General features: G+C 35.8%; 1 protein-coding gene across 4 annotated transcripts in view; it reads left to right on the top strand.

The window, feature by feature from the left end:
- LOC136039859 (N(4)-(Beta-N-acetylglucosaminyl)-L-asparaginase-like) overlaps positions 1-21464 on the top strand; it is a 145660-nt gene that overhangs the window by 62220 nt on the left and 61976 nt on the right. The gene's annotated exons all lie outside the window — the stretch shown is intronic.

Here is a 21464-nt window from a genome sequence, read left to right as displayed (position 1 = left end):
TCAATTTTATTATTTTATTTCTGATTCTATGCTAACACTGAGCTCATTGATCAAATTTTTTTTTAACAAACTCCTACACACTCTTGACAAGTAATGAAACAAATATGTTAGCCTGACACGTACGAAGGGTTTAGAGAAACCCTTTGAGCCGTCCCATCCTGTTGGGACTTTTGGCTTTGGTCGCCTCTTACGAAATATTAAAGGATACCTGGTTTCCTTTCTAATCTCATTGCAGCCTCATTCGGGGTATCCTGATTGTGTGTATCATCTTGCGGTTTAGAGGGAGCCTTGTAACCCATACACCTCCTCCAGATCTCTTGAGTCTTACGACTGCTTTATACATTTTGTAGTGTTTTTGAATGACGTCGTTCTTTCTTTAGATGTTTACAATATTTTGTTCAAAGTTTTGATATAGCTATTTGATATGCTAAAGCTATTACAACTGGTCTGTATTAAACCGCCTGAAGCAAAAACATAGGCTGACACATATTGGCAAAAAAAGCCGAAACATTGATGAGCGCCAAGCTTTCGGGATATTCCATCCAGTCGGCAGCTCTGCCTTTAGCAGCCTCCTACAAAATGTCCACTGATTCCTGGTTTTCCTTTATAATCTTACTATATCATTGTCAAGTTATCTTTTTTTTTTATCACCTTGCAGTATCTCACCAGGAATTTATGTTACGGGAGTAGGAGGAGGATAGCGTGTCAAAACATTGAAAAACTAGTGAGTTTTATATCAACTATTCGAAAATGTTTAGCTTATGTAAGACTCAAACTATAAACTATGTTACATGCATCCCTCTGCCTCTGCCTTACTTAGTCTGTGCCTCATACACAAATAAAAAGATTTTTTAAATGGTATAGCTTTTATTTGTCTTTATTAAACTGTACAAAAAAGCCCTCTGTAAGCGCCACATTTAAGAGGTAGAGCAGTAGTGTCTTTCTCAGCATATAGGCTAAGGCAAAAGTAGCACGGAAACGGTTTTGCGTGGCATTAGTATTCTATTTACGTTATCAAATTATATTCATAGGCCATCTATTTCCCTCCTCAATAACAATGTAATGGTGGCGGCGCCCATGGTTTGAGCAAGCTCTGAGCAAAAGAAATATCTTCTTGGAATCTTGTCCTTATGAATATTTACATCTGACTGAAGGAAAACATAAACATGCTTTCACATTACTCTAGGAGACGGAGAATTTCAATTTCTCCGGCGAAGTTGCTAGACTTGAAAATTACCCTTTGTAATTTGCAATTTTTTCGTCTATTTAATAGTCCTTTGGGGTAACTTAACTTAGGCCATATCATTATTTGTATGAAAAATTATCATATTTTGGACCAACGATTTTTTACGAACCATATGTAGACCTATTTTCTTTAATTTGATATTGATCTTTTCCTATCTTGTCATTGATTGTCCTGCGAAAGAACATTTCTAAATTCCGTAAAACAGAAAGAGAATGATGTTATATTCCATATAAAGTACTCTCCCCTTTTATTAGTAGAAGTGAAAGGGGTGATAATAAGAATTTTTTATTAGAGGACCCTTACATTTTGTTCTTTTGGGGAATAGAGACTTGTTCCTCGTGGAATTATTGGAAAATTATTGTTTACCCAAAGTAATTTTGTGTTATGAAAAAGGGAACTCTCTTCAGCTAAATAAATATTGGGCAACTTACAGTGATTACTTGCACTCTTTTTAAAGGGCTCTAGTGGTTGTCCAAAGACCTGAGACGAGCCTAGAAAAATGAGAAGGAAATAGAAAATAACCTCTAGTTTGGTGTAGTTTAAAGTAGTTTGGTTCAGAAAAACTGGAAAAAAAGAGGTTGGAACTTGAAGTAATTATCTGGAAATTGTTATTTCTATTTTTCTTTTTATCGTGGGGAGTTCTCAGAAAAGCCTTCAAAACAAGAATTTGATAAGAAAATAAAAACCGATTAAAAAATATCGTATTTCGGTTTTTACCTAATGTTTCATTATGCAAAACACGCTTTTATTGTTAACTTTCATTGGTTTTCTTTATGTAGAAGAGACGGAGAAAAACATCTTCGAAACACGGAACAATTGAACTTTGCCCTGTGGCTTAGGTAGATAAACTTGAAACTTACTGCAAGAAAGAGATCTTTATCAGAGGCCTCTACCTCCTGTCTATTGTTTCCTTATGGGGTCGTAACTAAGTCATGGAGCGCCCGTTTTAACTGAGAAATTATTTGGTCTGTGATATAAGTCTTCGCGACTTTATTTCTACTACATCACCATTAGCTTCACTTCATGTCTTTGGCGTTTACGATGTCAACAATTTTGTAACCCCTTGTTTCCGACTTTTCCATAAACTTGTAAACGCTTGTCTTTGCAGAAGAATTAATTCCTTAGTCTGATTGACTTATCAGATTTCCAAATTCCTTTATCTATATTTTATTGTTATATAATAAAGACCTGTCTGTATACTAGCACACAGATAGAAAATTCTTGCTTCAATCTGTTTCCTCACAAATCTAAGTCATAGTTTTAAATAAATGATGAATCATTAATTAATTGACTTCATTAAAATAATAAAATATTTGAATTGTTAGTGGATAATTTTTTCGTGTGTGTGTACGTCCATTGGCTCGCGTATTTTCGTGTTTAAATTGAGTGCACTATTATCAAAATACAGCTAGTTATCAAGATAAACTATTTATAAACCATTTAAGTGCACTAGATTTAGATATGATCAATTCTGTGCTCGAAACTCCATGATAACTTGCTGTTTCTCGTTAACGCTATTGATTATCATCAATGATGGCCATTCGAAATTTCGATGGCCATCGAAAGGATGAACATAGCCATGCCAGTCTAGCCCTAAAATTTTCTATTAGAAACAATTACTCGAAGGAGCCCTTCAGTAACTATGATAGTCCTTAGTAAGGGTAAAATCTGAGCGTGGATGGTGAAAATAATGTATCTAATTTTTGTAAAAGTTTCTTTGACTTATGTACATGTATCTGGCTTTGAAGCGCGTGTGTTAGTTGAAAATTATTTTAGTGAACATTTTAGGTCATTTTACTATTTAACATTGAAATTGATGGTGTTTTCTTTCTAAGATAAGACCGCTCGGTTTCTTCCTACGGATATGGGGATTTGCTTGTGGAGAACCTTTCAAATTATTGACATTATAAGGACTCGTAAAACGTATCTACTTATATTTTTACATTATATGATAAAGGAAGCACTCTGGAATTTCCTATAAACAACCTACAAAAATTTTCGTTTGTAGAGCTAAGATCCTACTTTAATTGCTTCTTCCCTCTCTGGCAATACTAAAATTAGCGCTTTCGTGAAAATTTTAAAAATAAGGTCACAAAACGAAATAAACATAAACATATTGTTACATTCAATATTACAAATGGGAAAGAAAACAAGTCAGGGAATAAATTTTCTAGACTTGGGCTCTTTCCCTGAGTTTTCACTTAATTGGACTTTTTTCCGTACGTTTTATTAAACGTCAAATAAAGGAATGCAATTTAGAGAAGTAGACAGCTTTGTTTGTGTTTTCTTTCAAGAATGTTCTTCAAAACAACTTTAAAAAAAGGAATTGAAGAGAGCTGCTTTACGAATCTCTTATATTATTTGTCCAATAAAACTGAATTGCTAAGTTTGGAACGTCCAATAATATTCTGATCGTTTTCCGTCCAATAGATTTGAAATATTTGATCATCATCTCCGTGACTCTGAAATTGGAGCTTTGCTTCATATTTTTGGGGACAATTTGATTATTCCTTAGGCGTATGTATATAAGTAAGGCAGGTCATTAACCAAGTCTTTTTACCTTGTTGTATTTTGCATTTACTTGTTATTTCCCTGTGAAATTTTGAGTCAATAAAAAGAACACAAACTGATTGGTGCTTTTGTATGGAATTGCAAAGAAGTAAAAAGAACGATAAATTTTTTATTCACAACATTTTTACGTGTAAATCTTCTGTTTGTGTTTGATTAAACTTTGGAATATTGAATCAACTTATTGGTTGTTAAGACGGTTAAACGAAGGATGGTAGAAGGAATCACTAAAGATTTTTTGGAGGGGGGGGGGGCAGAAGCATTTTCAAAGAGCATAAACAAAGGTCTGGAGTGGTAAGTTCATCTAATTTATAGCCCAATGATAAAAATATTTCCAAATTTATCATGAAATCCCCCCACCTCCTTTCTGAATAGTCTCTTCTATTTTCAGATCTTTGAAAATTAAACATAATAGCAAAAGAAAACAAAATTTAAACTCACGATCCAGCTGTCTAAAATAACCCTCCTTGCATTGATGCTCAGAATTCCACTGAACGTAAACGTGTTCAAATGAAATTCTTTACCAGGAGTCACAAGAGAATCTTTGTTGAAATAGTATAGTCTTATAAAAATTATGCTTTTACTAGCATAAGAAGGTCTGTAATTCAAAGATCTATGTCTCGTTTTTGATGCATAGTAAATAATTGAGACAACAACTTCGGAATGTAGTGAAAAAATAATTTCAAGTTAAGTGAATGTGATAATTGCTGGGGGTGAATTGTCAATAGTGATAAATTACTAGGCGTGGCAACCCTGAACAAAAGGGGATTTTTGGGGAACTGATTTTTTTTCAAAAAGACAGATTTTTGGGAAAATCCCCAAAAATTCGGGCATAGTCGAAGAACTGGTCTTTTCAGACAAAATTTGCTAACAAATTTAATTAGGCCATGAAAACTGCCAAGTAGCATTGCTACTATGCTACTCCTTTTTGCAAGGTGGTTCACAACTTGTAGTTTTACAGCTTTTCTTTGAGCAAAAATTATCTTTATATGTAAAAATGGTATTTTCAGACGAAATCTGCCAACAAATTTGAAAACTGCGAAGTGACATCGTTACTTTGCTACCCCCTCTTTTTGCACGGCGGCTCCTGCCGGTGGCTAGTCCTGGCTGGACAATCTTCAATTTGTTGTCTCCTCGTTTTTGACAGTCATCTTGCACTTTTGGCATGAAGGAGGAATCAAGCTCCCATTCTTGGGAAGATGTTTCCCAAAATTCTTGATTCCTGTCATGGCTTCAGCTACCATTCTTATCTCCAAACTTCTTAATTGTGGTGTATATAGTCAACAGCGGATTCAGTTATAGAAGTGCTTCCGTTGTTTCATTGTATCCCACCATTCTATGCCAGTTTTGTTCCATTTTTCTATAGCTTCGTCTCTTCTCTGCTGCTTTCCAACAGCCCTCAGAAATGGGGATGAAAGTTTCTGGTCCATTTTCTCTCTCTGATGTCCCAGCCTCGGCTGTTTCATCTGCCATTTCAATATCCTTGATCGCTGAAAGTTCTTGAACATTAATTTGGTGTCCTTTGGTTGCTAGATTGTTCACTGATTCCTTGCAATTCCATAAACTTTTTGCCGACTTTTTATGCTGTGAAGAGCCATACGACATAACTGGTTATTCGCTAGAATACACATATTTCTAACTGTACAGTCCGTTTGCATCAGTGTTCTTGCTGTCCGTTGTGTTCAAACATATCAGCTTGAAACACCGTAGCAAATCTACCCAGATGATAAATAATTATTTATTTATGCAGATCGGGTGTATTCTCGTGTATTACTATTATAATTCCTATTTCCCTGAAATTGTAAGCAATATGTAAAGCAAATTATCGCGTAAGTTTCATAAAGCAGTTCAAGCTCCTGCTGCGTTTCTCTCTTATCCTTTATGACATTCTATAATTGCCTCTTGGGTTTTATTACTAGGATGAAGTTATCCTCAGGCTTTTGCAGTTCCTCACTTTTAAGCATCATTGGATATTAAATATCAACGTAGCTTTTGATTTCTCCAGTTCGAATCTGCTGCTTATTCGTCCGTTGACCAATAGTCTGTAGTCCAACAGCACTTTTTACTGGTTCTTCATCCAAAAATTTTCCATGGATTCAAGTCCTATTATTACCTTCATGGACACCATGGCCATTCCATGGCATGATGAGATTATCATTAGCACGCTAGCCTTTGAAGCCTTACTAGAGGGATAATGTGGTGTTTAATACGAGTCGAATTTAGCTATGCCATTTTTCCATCTCATAAAATTGGTGTGATTAACGTCTTATATAGATATACAGTTTTTTTTGGAGCTAGACCTAGTTATTCCACGCGATTCTTTGTCGCTTGATTAAGGAGCCTGTGGCTTACCGGGACACAGGGAATATAAATTACGACCGGGACACTCAAAGAGAAATTACAGACCAGGACACCGGGACACAAATGGCGACCGGGACACAGGGAATATAAACGACGACCGGGACACAGGGACATAACTACAACGGGGACGCCGGGGGGCAAAGGGGGGATATATAAATGACGACGGGGACACGTGGAATATTCGATTAGCAATCACCACCAACAAAGCTCAAGGGCAATCATTAGAAAAATGCGGTATAGATCTGAATACGGATTGTTTTTCCTATGGACAATTATATGTTCAAGAGTTGGTAACCTGACAATCTATTTATATGCACAATGGGACAGCGAAGAATGTTGTATATTCGCAAGGTTTACGTAGTTAAAAACATATATATATATATATATATATATATATATATATATATATATATATATATATATATATATATATATATATATATATATATATATATATATATATATATATATATATATATATATATATATATATATATATATATATATATATATATATATATATATATATATATATATATATATATATATATATATATATATATATATATATATATATCTGTCTATATTCACAGGTGGGACACAGGGACACAACTACAATGGCGCACAACTAATATGGCGCGTAATGACTTACGCGCGCGGGGGTTTGGAGGGGGTGCGAAGCGCCCCCACCAACTAGGTGTTGGTGTGGCGGCGAAGCGCCACATCAACAGCTAGTACCTAATAAATAGGTCTTCTGATAAAATAATTATTTGGGAAATTAAAACTTCGTGACATACATTTCTGTTGGAATTATCTTCAAATTTAATAGTTTTAGTATGAGTTTCCGTTTGCTGAGAAGCGTTTAGCAATGAAGATATAGGCTATATCTAAATGTGCATCATGTCTAAATATGTGTCAGATATTTTGTTATATGGCAAGTTTTGGCTACAAGCATAGTAACTAAGGGATAAGTAAAAATCACCAATCCGTTACAAAATACCACAAAAGATAACTTAGTACTAAATACTTGATCCCAAATAAAGATAATAGATTACCAAAAAAACAACTATTTGTCACTCACAGGACAGTACAAACGTCATTGCCTTGGTAATGCTTAGCTACTTGTCCAGAAGCTCTTGAACTCTTTTTTTTAACCCTTATTTAGTATTTACGATAAGTAAGTTGAATATTAAGGGTACTCAGCTATTCAACAAGTCAATATTAAAAATTTTATAGAATATTTACCAGTGTTCACAAGAAAATGACTTTGGAATACTTTATGGATTTCCAGGACCAAAAAGAATCGGTGTTAATGATTATTAAAATAATGGTAAGTGATGGCTACGGCAACAATCGGTGGAGGAGAGAGCCTGAACCAAGATCTCTTAAAGTCTCGATGTTTTGTAATATTACTGATTTCAGGAATTTCCACAAATTCTATCCTCTGCTTCAAATAAATCCATGTGCGTTCTTAGATTAGATTAGAGTCAACCAGACTGGTCGTTTTTCCATCACCATGTCATTGCTTGGTCATTTCTGATACTTGATTTTTCTTTTCTTTCCCTTTCCAATTGCTGAGAAATCAATAAGCCTATTCGTTGATTCAACCTTAATTCCTGGGAAAAAGTTATTTTCCTTCCTTTCCAAAAGGTTTCGGAAGTAAATCCTAGGAAATAAAAAGCAAATCTGACATGAAAATTCAATTTTCTTTGCTATCTTCGAAGTTTACTGTGGACTATTCAAATAATGAGACAGCTTTTAGCATTCATTCAAGTTTACTGAGCATTGTGAGTAATTTTTCAGCTTAGCAACTGTCTATGCTGCAATTCAATTATATCCCGAATGGGAAATTCAATGCTCATAATCTATCCGAAAATCAACTTCATTAAAAAAAAAGTCAGCAAACCGGACGATCCATTTATATGCATAGACAATGGGACCGCGAAGAATGTTATATCCACAAATTTTAAGCAGTAAAAAATTTAGGGGAGGCTTTTATTTAGGAGGCAAAATTTAGGGCTTTAGGGGAGGGGTGGGGGTTAGGCTTGCGGCTTGCAGCTCAGGCTGAAAGAGAAAGTAAAAATTTGCTGGATCTCCCAGGGTTTCCACCACACATGCTACAACTAAAAATAGGTGTAACAATAATCATGTTGTGAAATATTAACCCACCAAAGCTTTGGAAAGGCAATTAACACCTTGCACACGTGTTGCTGGGACATGTTGCGGAAAAAAACTAAAAAATAAAGAAGAAAAAGAAAAAAGAAAATAAAAAAAGGTAAACATCTAAAAAAAACAAAAAAGAAAAAAAAAAAAAAATATGTGTCAGATATTTTGTTATATGGCAAGTTTTGACCACAAGCAGAGTAACTTAGGGATAAGTAAAAATCACCAATCTGCTAAAAATACCACAAAAGATCACTTATTACTAAATACTTGATCCCAAATAAAGATAATAGATTACCAAAAAAAAAAAAACTATTTGTCACTCACAGGACAGTACAAACGTCATTGCCTTGGTAATGCTATTGGTAATCTTGGTAATTGCTAAAAAAAAACTAAAAAAAGCTAAAATAAACTTGCTAAAAAAAACTAAAAAACTAAAAAAAACTAAAAAAGAAAAAAAAAATTAAAATTAAAAACCAGGAATTTTCTTGTTTTTTAATGAATTTTTTAATTTTTTAATTTTTTTAGTTTTTTTCCTTTTTTTTAGTTTTTTCTTTTTTTCTTTTTGATTTTTTTAGTTGTTTACCTTTTTTATTTTTTTTTAAGTTTTTTCTTCTTTTTTTATTTTATTTTTCTTCTTGATTTTTTAGGGTTTTTTTCCGGAATGTGCCCCAGCAACACGTGTGCAAGGGGCTAATTTTTAACTGCGTAAAACTTGCGGATATGCAATTGGTAATTCCTCTGATATACTCTGGTAATTCCTCGAGACGCATTCTTTTTTTACTTTCTCTTTTAGCCGCAAGCCAGGTTTTGCGTTGCTCTTGTAATAAATCGACACGCTTTCTTTTGTTAGTTTCTCTCTGAGCCGCAAGCCTAACACCCCCCCCCCCCTCCCCTAAAGCAACACGTATGCAAGATGCTAATTTTTAACGGCGGAAAACTTGTGGATATACAACATTCTTCACTGTCCCATTGTCTGTGCATATAAATAGAATGTCCGGTTTACCCCCTCTAGAACATGCAACACACAATTATCCATGGGAAAAACAATCCGTATTAAGATTTATACCGCATTTTTCTGATGATTGCCCTTGAGATTTCTTGATGGTGATTGCAAATGCTAATCAAATTGGGAATTGCAATATTTTAAATTGAAAAGGCAGATCCGTTAGAATCATAAGAATACGAGGAATAAGAACAGCCTCTCCCTTGGAAGGCCCTGTCAAGATTGTTGCCTCTATTACGTTTTTAATTGTTTTTATTTCACGGCAATTCGCGTGCCATTGCAAAGCTTTGATGGGTTAATATTTCGCAACAGTATTATTGGTACGCTTATTTTTAGTTGTAGCACGTGTTGTGGAAACCCTGGGAGATCCAGGGAATTTAAAAATTCTGATGGATAGTTAAACGCTTCATTTGATTCCAGAACTGTGTCGACTGACTTGTAAATAACTGCCTGGTCTCGAATCTTGGTCAGAATAATATTATTCATTTCGTGGACGTCTTTGTTCTTGGCTGCCAGAATCGCTCGTTCACTTAGCCCTTTATGATTTTTATGATTGGTTAGAATATTTGGAAATACCTTTTCAACTAAATCAATTTTTGATGTCACTAAATTACAGAATTCAGGAGGCAGTTGCGTACGTCCTGAAATTGAGTCAACTGGGAACATTCCGTTTCCAATTGTTAGCAATTGATCTGAAAATGTTTCACCAGAGTGATCGTTTTGCAATCGGACGTGCATATTTATAGTTAATTTTAATGAATTTACGTGTGCCCATAAATAAGAATTTTTCAGGCAAGCATTTATTTCATCCGCAGGACAGTGTCGATCTAGGACCTGAAATCTCTCGCAAGTAATATTAATGTGCTGCCAAAGGGTTTAGAATATCCTCGCAAGTCTTGCAATGATCGCTCGAGAGCCTCGAGCGATTTTTTGTGCGCCATTGTGCAATCGTCCAAAACAATAAGTTTGCATTGCTGCAATACTTTACCCATCCCAGATGACTTGGAAATGTTGCACGTGGGAGTTTCTGTAGATTGCAGATCCAGAGGCAATTTCAAAGCTGAATGAGCAGTTCTTTCACCAGGCAGCAACGTTTTGGCTATTCCGGACGACGCAAGGGCCAACGCTATGTCATTTTTAGATAGAATTGATGCCAGAAGCAATCTAATTAGAAACGTTTTACCAGTACCTCCTGACGCATCCAAGAAGAAAATTTTTCCAACTTGGTTATCGATACAATGCATTATCTGATCATAAATGCCTTTTTGTTCAGACGTAAATGTAGAAATATTTTCTTGTACATACGACAATAGATCAATCATGTTGTAACTTTTTTCACGATCCAGTTCTACACATGTAGAAATAGCAGCAGTAGGATTAGGTGAAGGCATTCCCAAATGCTTGACAAGTTCGTTTACCATAGATAAGCACAAATCTTCAATCACAACTAAAGTGCAGTTATAAATTTCTGTTATAAAGTCCAAGGTCATATCTGACCTCTCTAACAGTGTTCGGAAGAGTATATCCTCGGCCATTTGCGATTTGTATTTCTCTCATATTTCTGTAGGAGATGAAGGAGAGCAAGGTGTCAATATGATTCCAAACAATGCACGAATTTGATTTGGAGTTGACGTTTCGCACGCGTTATTGATGCAATTATCCCAGTTTTGGTCGTTCTCCAATAAATTCAGAGCTTGGCATGCACTACGATAAGTGTCTTGTATAGTCCCGTTTACAGTTCTCAAATGCTCAAAGGATGTCGGGCCGAGGTCATTAACCAAGCTGTGAAAGAAGCATTTATCTTGATTGGGGTGAATGGTGTTGATTCTTCCTATCGTGGTTTCTTTGAAGATGTTAGGTTGGCCGTCGACTGACTCTTTCGTCGACTGACTCCGTCGACTGAATAATTTTTTATTAGTATTCCACGTGTAATACGTACGCACTTCAGAATACAGCGGTTTTTTTGCAAGAAAATCATTTTGACATAACTTGAAGAAAGCAGTTAACGTTGTATCTGGTGGATTCAGGGATCTTTGTTGCACGCTGGATTCTGAAAAATAAACACGTTGACCATTCTGTAAATGTACCGCTAAGTGATCAATAGCTGGACTTCGTTCATGTATCGGAAATGAAAGAACACACCACACAGCTTCATTACTGCTTATGTATCTCCCAGCCTGATATTGTACGACTTCATCGATATCACTGATTTCGGAATGCAAGCCAAAAACTGCCATGTCGCTGCCTTTATTGACGTATTTACACATGCATTTGATTGCCTTTACGGAATTACAATATTCCACGTTTATGTGCGCATTGTAAGTTTTTGATAATAAAGGTGAATATGGAACAACTCACTGGTTATCTACTTTGATGTAACGGCTACGCGACTTTATGATTGCTGATTTTCCGCCATCTTCGGTAGACCTTCTTCTATATAAAGGGTATCCATCATTGCTGGTAATTGTGTTAGGTACTAAAATTCGAGGATATTGCTTTGTGCACCTTCCTCTGTCCATGCATGGTGGATTTTCATTCTGTTCACCGCAAGGTCCATGTATCATATTTTTTACCACAATGTCATGTAAGCCCCTATCTACATCTACATAAGGTATTTCAGCGGAAATCACATCGTCAATTCCATTAGAAGCAATTTTGTTAAATAACCATTGTAGTATATGTGCTTGTGGCAATCCTCGCTTTTCCCATTCCACTGTACAACCAGCATCGCACAGACCCAAACAATTTAAGTTTTACTATGAAATTCATCAGTGATTTTACCTTTTGCCGGGAGACACGGGACGTAATGTCATGTCTATGAATCGGTGATTGTCCAGGAAGTAAAATTTGCTGTATCTCGTCCCAAGATGGATTATATGTAAATGTAATAAATAAATCTGTACGACCATAGAGACGAACATGCTTAATGGCATCTTGAGCATACTCATGCATATGACACGGACTACCAGCATATGACGAAGGTAAAATCGTTACTCTTCCAATGTTAGTGGTATTACCGTCATTTACACCTGCATCTCGCAAATGAATGTGTTGTTCAGAGCGGAGCTTGGTCTGATTCAGACGGATGAATAACAAAATTTCTGATTCAATCTTGGCATACGTATCAACGATGTATTGGTGAAACAATTGACGACATTTTAAAATATAATTATCTTCATTCTGACGAATCATTATTCTATAGCCATAATATGTCATTGCGCTACATTTCTTATCCATTTCTTTTTTAGTGGCTGGATTTATCAATTTAATATTAAAGTGATAGCCTTGGCTCCATCCCGAAAATGATAGGATATTGTAGGGCATCGTAGCATCGATGAGTTTCAGCAATTCTTGTCAACTGATTGTTTCGCCTATAAAGAATAATATCTCTATGTAAGAACTGATCACCGACCATAACGATTGCCACTTCGTTGATAGTTGGAGCATTGTACCTACGCACATGTTCACCAGTAGGCGTTTTGTCAGCGGAAATAACAATTTTATGCGTATCAGTAGGCATCAAATCGATTGCTGTTTTGAAGAGACGTACTAAACTATTATTATTGTGGAAAAGATGTTGCAACAGGGAAACGATAGTCCTTTCAACACCGGGAGAAATTTTGCAACGTGCATTCAATTCAGCATTGCCATCACTGATGAAGTACAGTTGCAAAAATTTGTGACGCTCACCTGAGAATGGTAGAAGGGTGCCTCCTCTAAGATAAATTTGCCCTTTTACTTTGAAAGTAGGTATAAAATTACCTTGATCTTCGATTTGGACACCGAACGACGTCATTTGGAAACATGAGTTATATTTCCTGATGTTTGATAAAAAACGATTCGATTCAGACGTATTTCCAGTAAGCAAAGTATTCAATGGCTCTGGTGGTGCACCCAGTTGAGGAAGCTTAACTTTTCCTGAGGCGCAACACATTCTCATTGTTTTGCCATTAAATTTCAATGCCTTGCAATAGGGACAAATTTCAGACATAGTCCCGATTTGAACATCTCGACTCAAGCTATAATCATCGGAAGGGCAGTACTTGAATGCCAGGCGATTATACACGCGTTGCTTTTGTAATGCATCGACACGAATTCTTTTTTTTACTAACTCTGACAGCCGCAAGCCTGGTTTCGTGTTGCTCTGGTGATTCCTCGACACGCCTTTTTTTTTTACTATCTCTGTCAGCTTCAAGTCTGTTTCCTCGACACACCTTCGTTGACGTAAAGCCGCAAGCCTGGTTTTGTGCTGCTCTTGTGTTTCCTCCTGGTATTCCCTTTTTGGTGGCATTCCCTATATATATATATATATATATATATATATATATATATATATATATATATATATATATATATATATATATATATATATATATATATATATATATATATATATATATATATATATATATATATATATATTAGCTGTTGGTGGGGCGCGCCTATTTGGTGGGGGCGCTTCGTGCCCCCCCCCTAATTCCCCCACGCGCGTAAGTCGTTACGCGCCATATTAGTTACGCGCCATTGTAGTTGTGTCCCTGTGTCCCACCTGTGATATATATATATATATATATACATATATATATATATATATATATATATATATATATATATATATATATATATATATATATATATATATATATATATATATATATATATATATATATATATATATGTTTTTAACTACGTAAAACTTGCGAATATACAACATTCTTCTCTGTTCCATTGTCTGTGCATATAAATAGATTGTCAGGTTTACCGACTCTTGAACATGCAATATATAATTGTCCATGGGAAAAACAATCCTATTCAGATCTATACCTCATTATTCTAATGATTGCCCTTGAGCTTTGTTGATGGTGATTGCTAATCGAACATTCCCTGTGTTCCCGTCGTCATTTATATATCCCCCTGTGCCCCCCGGCGTCCCCGTTGTAGTTGTGTCCCTGTGTCCCGGTCGTCATTTATATTCCCTGTGTCCCGGGCGTCATTTGTGTCCCGGTGTCCCAGTCTGTAATTTCTCTTTGAGTGTCCCGGTCGTCATTTATATTCCCTGTGTCCCGGTCGTCATTTCTGTCCCGGTGTCCCGGTCGTCATTTGTGTCCCGGTGTCCCGGTCTGTAATTTCTCTTCGAGTGTCCCGGTCGTCAATTATATTCCCTGTGTCCCGGTCGTCATTTGTGTCCCGGTGTCCCGGTCTGTAGTGTCATCTTTTAATGACGTCATACACAAAGCCTTATATACTTATAATGACGTCATATGCAAACCCACAAACAAACAAACATGCATACAAACAACTTATTTTTATATGTATATAGACATAATTTCTTTTTAGTTTTCCTTTTTTAGTTTTGCAGCTTCTTTAGTTTTTTAGCTTTTTTCTTTTTAGTTTTTTACTTTTTTTATTTTTTTCCTTTTTTAAGTTTTTTCTTTTTAGGTTTTTCTTTTTTTAGCTTTTTTCGCACCATATTAGTTACGCGCCATTGTAGTTGTGTCCCTGTGTCCCACCGATTGTCAGGTTTACCGACTCTTGAACATGCAACATATAATTGTCCATGGGAAAAACAATCCGTATTCAGATCTATACTTCATTATTCTAATGATTGCCCTCGAGCTTTGTTGATGGTGATTGCTAATCGAACATTCCCTGTGTCCCGGTCGTCATTTATATATCCCCCCTGTGCCCCCCGGCGTCCATGTTGTAGTTTTGTCCCTGTGTCCTGGTCGTCATTTATATTCCCTGTGTCCCGGTCGTTATTTGCGTCCCGATGTCCCAGTCTGTAATTTCTCTTTGAGTGTCCCGGTCGTCATTTATATTCCCTGTGTCGCGGTGTCCGGTCGTCATTTGTGTCCCGGTGTCCCGGTCTGTAATTTCGTCAATCGACAAACATGACGTCAATCGACAAACATGACGTCAGTCAAGAGACACACACAAACAAACAACTTATTTATATATATATACATATATATCTATATATATAAAAATAAGTTGTCTGTCTGTCTGTGGATGGATGGTCACCTGAAAAAACTGGATCAGGTGACGTCAAAACTGAAAAAACTAAAAAAAGGCAAAAACTACAAAAAAAACTAAAAACTAATAAAAAAAAATAAAAAAGCTAAAAAACTAAAAAAACTAAAAAAAGGCAAAAACTACAAAAAAAACTAAAAACTAATAAAAAAGCTAAAAAACTAAAAAAACTAAAAAAAGGCAACAACTACAAAAAAAACTAAAAACTAATAAAAAAAATAAAAAGCTAAAAAACTAAAAAAACTAAAAAAACTAAAAAAAGGTAAAAAACTAAAAAAAAACTAAAAACTAAAAAAAACTAAAAAAAAGGAAAAAACTGAAAAATAAGCTAAAATAAAGGTAAAAACCAATAAAAAACTAAAAAAAAAAACTGAAAAAACTAAAAAAAGGCAAAAACTACAAAAAAAAAACTAAAAACTAATAAAAAAGTAAAAAAGCTAAAAAACTAAAAAAAACTAAAAAAACTAAAAAAAGGTAAAAAACTAAAAAAAATAAAAAATAAAAAAAAACTAAAAAAAAGGAAAAAACTGAAAAATAAGCTAAAATAAAGGTAAAAACCAATAAAAAACTAAAAAGAAAAAAAGGAAAAAACTAAAAAAAATTTTCATCTAAAAAACTAAAAAAAACTAAAAAAGGTAAAAACTAAAAGAACTAAAAAAGAAAAAAATAAATGACGACACTCAAAGAGAAAGCGACCAGGACAAAAGGAATGTTCGATTAGCAATCAACAAAGCACCGGGACACAGGGAGTATAAATGACGACCAGGACATAAGTAAAAAAAAAAATTAACAAAACTAAAAAGAAGGTAAAAACTACAAAAAAACTAAAAAGAAAAAAAAAACTAAAAACTAATAAAAAAACTAAAAAATCTAAAAATCTAAATAAACTAAAAAAGAAAAAAAAGGAAAAAAATAAAGGAGAAAAACAAAACTAAAAAACGAATGTATATACAGACCGGTACACCGGGATACAAATGACGACCGGGACACAGGGAATATAAATGACGACCGGGACATAGGGACACAACTACAACGGGGACACCGGGGGAAACAGGGGGATATAAATGACGACCGGGACAAAAAAACTAAAAAGAAAAAAAAACTAAAAACTAATAAAAAAACTAAAAAATCTAAAAATCTAAATAAGCTAAAAAAGAAAAAAAAAGGAAAAAAATAAAGGAGAAAAACAAAACTAAAAAACGAATGTATATACAGACCGGGACACCGGGATACAAATGACGACCGGGACACAGGGAATATAAATGACGACCGGGACACAGGGACACAACTACAACGGGGACACCGGGGGAAACAGGGGGATATAAATGACGACCGGGACACCGGGACAGGGAATGGTCGATTAGCAATCACCATCAACAAAGCTCAAGGGCAATCATTAGAATCATGAGGTATAGATCTGAATACAGATTGTTTTCCCATGGACCATTATATGTTGCATGTTCAAGAGTCGGTAAACCTGACAATCTATTTATATGCAAAGACAATGGGACAGCAAAGAATGTTGTATATTCGCAAGTTTTACGTAGTTAAAACCATACGCATCCAAGAAGAAGTTAAAACCTGACGCATCCAAGAAGAAAATTTTTCCAACTTGGTTATCGATACAATGCATTATCTGATCATAAATGCCTTTTTGTTCAGACGTAAATGTAGAAATATTTTCTTGTACATACGACAATAGATCAATCATGTTGTAACTTTTTTCACGATCCAGTTCTACACATGTAGAAATAGCAGCAGTAGGATTAGTTGAAGGCATTCCCAAATGCTTGACAAGTTCGTTTACCATAGATAAGCACAAATCTTCAATCACAACTAAAGTGCAGTTATAAATTTCTGTTATAAAGTCCAAGGTCATATCTGACCTCTCTAACAGTGTTCGGAAGAGTATATCCTCGGCCATTTGCGATTTGTATTTCTCTCATATTTCTGTAGGAGATGAAGGAGAGCAAGGTGTCAATATGATTCCAAACAATGCACGAATTTGATTTGGAGTTGACGTTTCGCACGCGTTATTGATGCAATTATCCCAGTTTTGGTCGTTCTCCAATAAATTCAGAGCTTGGCATGCACTACGATAAGTGTCTTGTATAGTCCCGTTTACAGTTCTCAAATGCTCAAAGGATGTCGGGCCGAGGTCATTAACCAAGCTGTGAAAGAAGCATTTATCTTGATTGGGGTGAATGGTGTTGATTCTTCCTATCGTGGTTTCTTTGAAGATGTTAGGTTGGCCGTCGACTGACTCTTTCGTCGACTGACTCCGTCGACTGAATAATTTTTTATTAGTATTCCACGTGTAATACGTACGCACTTCAGAATACAGCGGTTTTTTTGCAAGAAAATCATTTTGACATAACTTGAAGAAAGCAGTTAACGTTGTATCTGGTGGATTCAGGGATCTTTGTTGCACGCTGGATTCTGAAAAATAAACACGTTGACCATTCTGTAAATGTACCGCTAAGTGAACAACAGCTGGACTTCGTTCATGTATCGGAAATGAAAGAATACGCCACACAGCTTCATTACTGCTTATGTATCTCCCAGCCTGATATTGTACGACTTCATCGATATCACTGATTTCGGAATGCAAGCCAAAAACTGCCATGTCGCTGCCTTTATTGACGTATTTACAAATGCATTTGATTGCCTTTACGGAATTACAATATTCCACGTTTATGTGCGCATTGTAAGTTTTTGATAATAAAGGTGAATATGGAACAACTCACTGGTTATCTACTTTGATGTAACGGCTACGCGACTTTATGATTGCTGATTTTCCGCCATCTTCGGTAGACCTTCTTCTATATAAAGGGTATCCATCATTGCCGGTAATTGTGTTAGGTACTAAAATTCGAGGATATTGCTTTGTGCACCTTCCTCTGTCCATGCATGGTGGATTTTCATTCTGTTCACCGCAAGGTCCATGTATCATATTTTTTACCACAATGTCATGTAAGCCCCTATCTACATCTACATCAGGTATTTCAGCGGAAATCACATCGTCAATTCCATTAGAAGCAATTTTGTTAAATAACCATTGTAGTATATGTGCTTGTGGCAATCCTCGCTTTTCCCATTCCACTGTACAACCAGCATCGCACAGACCCAAACAATTTAAGTTTTACTATGAAATTCATCAGTGATTTTACCTTTTGCCGGGAGACACGGGACGTAATGTTATGTCTATGAACCGGTGATTGTCCAGGAAGTAAAAGTTGCTGTATCTCGTCCCAAGATGGATTATATGTAAATGTAATAAATAAATCTGTACGACCATAGAGACGAACATGCTTAATGGCATCTTGAGCATACTCATGCATATGACACGGACTACCAGCATATGACGAAGGTAAAATCGTTACTCTTCCAATGTTAGTGGTATTACCGTCATTTACACCTGCATCTCGCAAATGAATGTGTTGTTCAGAGCGGAGCTTGGTCTGATTCAGACGGATGAATAACAAAATTTCTGATTCAATCTTGGCATACGTATCAACGATGTATTGGTGAAACAATTGACGACATTTTAAAATATAATTATCTTCATTCTGACGAATCATTATTCTATAGCCATAATATGTCATTGCGCTACATTTCTTATCCATTTCTTTTTTAGTGGCTGGATTTATCAATTTAATATTAAAGTGATAGCCTTGGCTCCATCCCGAAAATGATAGGATATTGTAGGGCATCGTAGCATCGATGAGTTTCAGCAATTCTTGTCAACTGATTGTTTCGCCTATAAAGAATAATATCTCTATGTAAGAACTGATCACCGACCATAACGATTGCCACTTCGTTGATAGTTGGAGCATTGTACCTACGCACATGTTCACCAGTAGGCGTTTTGTCAGCGGAAATAACAATTTTATGCATATCAGTAGGCATCAAATCGATTGCTGTTCTGAAGAGACGTACTAAAATATTATTATGGTGGAAAAGATGTTGCAACAGGGAAACGATAGTCCTTTCAACGCCGGGAGAAATTTTGCAACGTGCATTCAATTCAGCATTGCCATCACTGATGAAGTACAGTTGCAAAAATTTGTGACGCTCACCTGAGAATGGTAGAAGGGTGCCTCCTCTAAGATAAATTTGCCCTTTTACTTTGAAAGTAGGTATAAAATTACCTTGATCTTCGATTTGGACACCGAACGACGTCATTTGGAAACATGAGTTATATTTCCTGATGTTTGATAAAAAACGATTCGATTCAGACGTATTTCCAGTAAGCAAAGTATTCAATGGCTCTGGTGGTGCACCCAGTTGAGGAAGCTTAACTTTTCCTGAGGCGCAACACATTCCCATTGTTTTGCCATTAAATTTCAATGCCTTGCAATAGGGACAAATTTCAGACATAGTCCCGATTTGAACATCTCGACTCAAGCTATAATCATCGGAAGGGCAGTACTTGAATGTCAGGCGATTATACACGCGTTGCTTTTGTAATACATCGACATGAATTCTTTTTTTACTAACTCTGACAGCCGCAAGCCTGGTTTCGTGTTGCTCTGGTGATTCCTCGACACGCCTTTTTTTTTTACAGCTAGTATATATATATATATATATATATATATATATATATATATATATATATATATATATATATATATATATATATATTAGCTGTTGGTGGGGCGCGCCTATTTGGTGGGGGCGCTTCGTGCCCCCCCCCCCCCTAATTCCCCCACGCGCGTAAGTCGTTACGCGCCATATTAGTTACGCGCCATTGTAGTTGTGTCCCTGTGTCCCACCTGTGAATATAGATAGATATATATATATATATATATACATATATATATATATATATATATATATATATATATATATATATATATATATATATATATATATATATATATATATATATATATATATATATATATATATATATATATATATATATATATGTTTTTAACTACGTAAAACTTGCGAATATACAACATTCTTCTCTGTTCCATTGTCTGTGCATATAAATAGATTGTCAGGTTTACCGACTCTTGAACATGCAATATATAATTGTCCATGGGAAAAACAATCCTATTCAGATCTATACCTCATTATTCTAATGATTGCCCTTGAGCTTTGTTGATGGTGATTGCTAATCGAACATTCCCTGTGTTCCCGTCGTCATTTATATATCCCCCTGTGCCCCCCGGCGTCCCCGTTGTAATTGTGTCCCTGTGTCCCGGTCGTCATTTATATTCCCTGTGTCCCGGTCGTCATTTGTGTCCCGGTGTCCCAGTCTGTAATTTCTCTTTGAGTGTCCCGGTCGTCATTTATATTCCCTGTGTCCCGGTCGTCATTTCTGTCCCGGTGTCCCGGTCGTCATTTGTGTCCCGGTGTCCCGGTCTGTAATTTCTCTTCGAGTGTCCCGGTCGTCATTTATATTCCCTGTGTCCCGGTCGTCATTTGTGTCCCGGTGTCCCGGTCTGTAGTGTCATCTTTTAATGACGTCATACACAAAGCCTTATATACTTATAATGACGTCATATGCAAACCCACAAACAAACAAACATGCATACAAACAACTTATTTTTATATGTATATAGACATAATTTCTTTTTAGTTTTCCTTTTTTAGTTTTGCAGCTTCTTTAGTTTTTTAGCTTTTTTCTTTTTAGTTTTTTACTTTTTTTATTTTTTTCCTTTTTTAAGTTTTTTCTTTTTAGGTTTTTCTTTTTTTAGCTTTTTTCGCACCATATTAGTTACGCGCCATTGTAGTTGTGTCCCTGTGTCCCACCGATTGTCAGGTTTACCGACTCTTGAACATGCAACATATAATTGTCCATGGGAAAAACAATCCGTATTCAGATCTATACTTCATTATTCTAATGATTGCCCTCGAGCTTTGTTGATGGTGATTGCTAATCGAACATTCCCTGTGTCCCGGTCGTCATTTATATATCCCCCCTGTGCCCCCCGGCGTCCATGTTGTAGTTTTGTCCCTGTGTCCTGGTCGTCATTTATATTCCCTGTGTCCCGGTCGTTACTTGTGTCCCGGTGTCCCAGTTTGTAATTTCTCTTTGAGTGTCCTGGCCGTCATTTATATTCCCTGTGTCCTGGTGTT

The sequence above is a fragment of the Artemia franciscana genome, chromosome 20 (assembly GCF_032884065.1).
Source record: "Artemia franciscana chromosome 20, ASM3288406v1, whole genome shotgun sequence".
In the NCBI taxonomy this organism is placed as follows: Eukaryota; Metazoa; Arthropoda; class Branchiopoda; order Anostraca; family Artemiidae; genus Artemia; species Artemia franciscana.
This window is presented reverse-complemented; position numbering and strand designations above follow the sequence as displayed.